Source organism: Macadamia integrifolia, chromosome 11, assembly GCF_013358625.1.
Source record: "Macadamia integrifolia cultivar HAES 741 chromosome 11, SCU_Mint_v3, whole genome shotgun sequence".
Taxonomy (NCBI): domain Eukaryota; kingdom Viridiplantae; phylum Streptophyta; class Magnoliopsida; order Proteales; family Proteaceae; genus Macadamia; species Macadamia integrifolia.
In genome coordinates, this window is record NC_056567.1 from 25,157,299 (window position 1) to 25,162,545 (window position 5,247).

Here is a 5,247-nt window from a genome sequence, read left to right on the forward strand (position 1 = left end):
AGACCCACAAGTCTGGGATTCGCACCGAACAAACGTGGCTTAAAGAAATCTAACACAAACTTCTAAGTTTTACACTTCTTTTGTTTTGGAATCCTATAGCCACCTACCCCCTTTTCTTCTCCATCTTCGTTCCTAATCGCTACGGTAGCCAGTGAGAGTGTTGTCTCTGTTCCCAAAGGATATTGAGTATTGATGGCCTCATTTGTCTTCTCCGTCACCATTCCTAGTTGATAGCAGCGGCGAGTTTCATCTCAGTGAGTACCTTCCTTTTCTTCGTCGAGTCTCTAATCCTTAATATATGTTCAAAATAAGTTTTGTTCTACCATTATTGTTGTAGTTAGAGACCACATAATCAAGTAGTACTACACACAACTAACCCCTCCCATTACAACCGCATGAAGAATCGTAGAGCCAATATCAATATTTCTTCTTAATCCAAGGTTGATTTATCGCTGCTAGTTTTCATGTATAAGAACCTTAACATTGCCATCTGTCCACAAGTTTCTGCTCAACATAGTGTTGTGTCTCTCCTATGGACTTTCTGTCATAGCTGACAAGGCTCTCCTCCCTCTGCATCATTAACTTAGCAATCTCTAAAGCACCAACCCTAGCTCCCCTGGCTGCTTCATGGAGTGTTGTGACATTGAAATTTTTATTCTTTAGGTTGTAAGAAGGAACAACAAAAATAACATTCAATGACACATTAGTTGACTAGTCATTTGCATAGATCCTAACATAATCTAATTACTTTCTTAGACCAGCTCTTTCTCACATTGGCTAGGAAAAAAAAAGTATAAAAAAGGAAGAAGTGATTGATTCAATTGCAGGAAAAAAAAAATAACTACTAAACAATCAAGCATTAGGGTCTGATGGGACCAACACATCGAAAAATCAGACGTTTAGGTTGATCAGTCTTTGTTGACTTTGGTGCATGGCTAATTCTTTTTTTTTTTTTTTACTACATATATTTCTATCATTTTTGTGCACAACTTTTTCATTCGTTCTCGAGGCTCTGTTATTTTGTTGATTATACTGTATACTTTGTTCAGTAGTGTTGAGTATTTGGCAATTTGCTTATGTTGAATTGCATGTGAACTCACATAGGTAGGACTTTGGGATGTTGCTATTCCAACAGTTTTCAAAAGGGAAAGTGTCAAAACGGATCAAGAATTCAAGACAAACTTAACACAATTCTCTATAAGGTTTTAAGATTCGTTACTAATTCAAATTTGACAACTTTGTGCCAACTTCAGTTCAACTATTGAAACTAAAAGCATAGAAGTCATAACATACTAAACCATACAATAGAGATAAGACCTAAAACTTGAAAAGTTGTTAATTCAAAGGGATACCTACCTTCCTATCCATTAATGGATTTGATCAAATTAAGGAGCCCTCCAACACTAATGTTTCAATCATCACATCATTCTTTTTTCAATTGGCCAATTCGAATTAGAATTGAAGGGTCATAATCTTGATATTAATCAATTTGGGCATGGGTTGCTGGATTGGGTAGTCTAATTGTAGGAGGGACAAAACGTAGAAGGGACCAAATGACCTATAAAATTGTTGACATATTGGTGTCTAACCATATATCATTTTGCTGATGAAACAAACATAGAGATGATGATCTATGAGATTCCTAATATGTTTGTGATTGTGAAAGGATCTATACAATCTCAAGTATTCAAGTGGACTATCGGTTAGAAATAGATATTTCAGGAAATGTGTGTAAGACTTGGTTGGATACAATTATAAATGTATTTTTTATAAAATTATTGTTATAAAATGAAGTAAAATACTTAATACCAACCTCTTATATTAGTAGCAAATCACTTAGAGATGAAGTCGTAATTAATAAAAACATGTATGTCTTCTTGTATAATTCCAATACATTTATACCTCTAAGATAAAATCACTCTCAATCTCATAAGGTGCACGCCTAAATGTGATGACTGAAAGATGTCTGAAGGTACTCAAAAACAGAGAACAAAAGAAAAAATAGTGAACTGAAAACACTTGCAAAGAACGAGGAACATGAACACTGCAGTATGAATGTTTATATTTCATACAATATCTCACAATAATTTTTTTAACTTTGTAATTGATACGAAAAGGCGTATTCATACCGGTACATGTGTCTGTTTACATTTTGATGTGTCACTACGAGTGGGTAGGTGCATTCATATGTTGAAAAAAGATATCAAGATACACCCACGCCCACATCAACATCCACATCCACATCCGGGCCCAGTCAGCTTGGAAAAAACACCCCGGACCCACCCCCACATGAGAGGATGGAAACTTCCCTCTAGAACCCTATGTCCCTTATAAGTCCTATGAATACCTAAATACTAATCCTCACATTTGTTGGAAACTAACGTCGGATTATCTTTAAAGAGATTTCTTAGCTCACAATATCTCTTCAAGTGAGTTTTTTTTGTTGACAGTATCTATTCAAGCGTGCAATGTTTTAAATGTTTTAAACTTAACCATTTCATTTAATAGAATAAAATGCAACACTATCATGTAGGTGTTGAACCTGAAAACCTAAGGTCCGATGTGGGCGTGGAGAGGAATGGACAGTTGAAAGAAATAGGAATCTTTCACTTAAATGTTTTGATATTAAAAAAGAAGGTTCCCCGCAAGTTTTTAGAAAGGGTTTTATCAAGAAAGTGGGAGGATGCAGGTCGTAGGGGATGTGGTTTTCAAGAATGGGTTTTTAGGGAGGTCCGATGTGGGAGGAAGCAAGTCATAGTGGAGGGGGTGAATTAGGGTGGACGTAGAAGGCGATGGGTGGCTACAGGCGAGGTTGGTAGAGATTGTCAAGAAAGTGGGAGGTGCATGGCATTCAAATATCGTAGAACTGCAAGGAGGGAGTGGAAGGCAAGGGAGATAATAATTGTATTGATCATTATTGTTCATTCCCTGGATATTCAACAAAGTCCCACCAAGTTGGGGCAGGAAAATTGGATGGCCACATGGGCTGATAGAAAAATTATGTTGTTGACTCCAATTCCCACCCTTCTCAACCAAAACAACCTATTTACCCATTAGTGTGGTAAAATATGTACTATAGTCCCACCCTATCGTAACCCCTTCGGTGGGAGTGTTTGAGGAGGGATAGTGTAAGGGCATTAGTTTGTATAGGACCCACAAGTTTGGGATTCCCACCGAACAAACGTGGCATAAAGAAATCTAACACTAACTTCTCAGTTTTACACTTCTCTAGTTTTGGAATCCTATAGCCACCTACCCCCTTTTCTTCTTCATCTTTGTTCCTAATTGCAACGGCAACCATTGAGAGAATTGTCTCCGTTCCCAAAGGATATTAAGTATTGATTGCCTCATTCGTCTTCTCTGTCTCCATTCCCAATTGATAGCAGCGGTGAGTTTCTTCTCGGTGAGTACCTTTCTTTTCTCCAACGAGTCTCCTTAATATTGTTGGATTTATGGGCTAAATTAATTATTCGGGTTGATTAAATGGGTGAGAGTCAAATTGCATGAACCGGTTCGGTCCACTCTCAAGCTTAGGGATATGCTGGCTCAATCCATTGTGGTTTAGGGTTTTGAGTGCAGGACAGTATTATAAATACTAGGTTTTGGGTCCCTACAACCATTATTCACTCTTCCCCACTTTACCACTAAAGTGAGAGAACCAAGGAGGTTTAAGGGATTGTAGAAGATCCATAGCCAAGCCAATAGAGCGAAAGTGGGAGTGACCAACACAGTATTATAAATACTAGGTGAAAGGTACAAATCGATCCTCCATTAATTATTAGATTCGTGTTCTTGTTAGAACTCCTTATGGGTTTGAGATTGAAACCCTTGTAGGGATCCATAGCCAAGCCAATAGAGCGAAAGTGGGAGTGACCAACATCAATCATCTTCAGCATACTAGGTGAAAGGTACAAATCGATCCTCCATAATTTTATTAGATTCGTGTTCTTGTAATTCCTGTGTGGTTTCCTCCATAGGGTTTCAATCTCAAACCCATAGGGAGTTCTAACAATAGATCAGGTGTGGAGCGATGTGGAGGAGATTGAATGGCTATTACAGAGCAATCATAATCCTATGCTTAATTTCTGGTCTAGAACTCTAATATTAGTATGTATAGAACTAGATAATCGTCCTACTTACCCAGACTTTTGTTTGATAGATAATGCTAAGTACATGGGGGAATTAAAAACTTTAGCGAAGGAGGTCTTACTGAAGAAGCTCGAGAATGGCAGGTGAAGATAGATCAGGTGTGGAGCAATGTGTGGAGGAGATTGGATGGCTATTACAGAGCAATCATAATCCTATGCTTAATTTCTGGTCTAGAACTCTAATATTAGTATGTATAGAACTAGATAATCGTCCTACTTACCCATACTTTTGTTTGATAGATAATGTTGGGGGGGGGGGGAGGGCTAAAGAGTATAAGACATGTTTAACTCGTTTCTCAATTTTTATTATTTTTTAAATTAACATGTCTCAATATGTTTGTTTTTCTCTATTATTTTTATATATTTTTTTGGTAGGAAAGGGGGAGATCCTAGACTATATGAGAAACATGATGTCTTGAACTCGAAACTTCCTGATAACTAGACTCTACTGTTGTGCAACTGTCCTCTGTTATTTATTTATTTATTTGGCTTTGAGATGCCCATATGTATTCCTATCTTTGACATTTGGCATAGCATGACCCAACATATTTGATTTTTCTATTTTTCTAGATAAAAATATAAGACATGTTTTACATCTCTCTCTCTCTCTCTCTCTCTCTCTCTCTCTCTCTCTCTGGGAGAGGGTTTCTAACAGTACCATTGTGAGAGAGGATCTCTCTCGCTATATCAAATAGGCTGTAAGAATCGATTCTGTTAATAATAAACCTATATAATCAAGGAGAAGGAAGAGAGTCGAGGATGTGATATGGTGTGAAAAGCATCCTTTATCCCCATATTGACAATGTGGAATCTTTTTCCCTTTTTCTAAGTAACTTGTATTAGGCATTCTCTCTATTGTTTTATCTTTGGTATTGGTATGTGTTTTCGTAGCAAAAAAAAAAGTGTTGATATGTGTTGTTTTGCATCATATTTACATTGTAGGGCTGATTGCATTGAGATTATATTTTTGGTAAAAGTTGTTTTGCATCATATTTACATAGTAGTTTTGATTGCATTGAGATTATATTTTTGGTAAAAGTTTTTTTTTTTGCATTGAGATAGACTTTTTGATATTTAACATAACAATGACCTAACATGT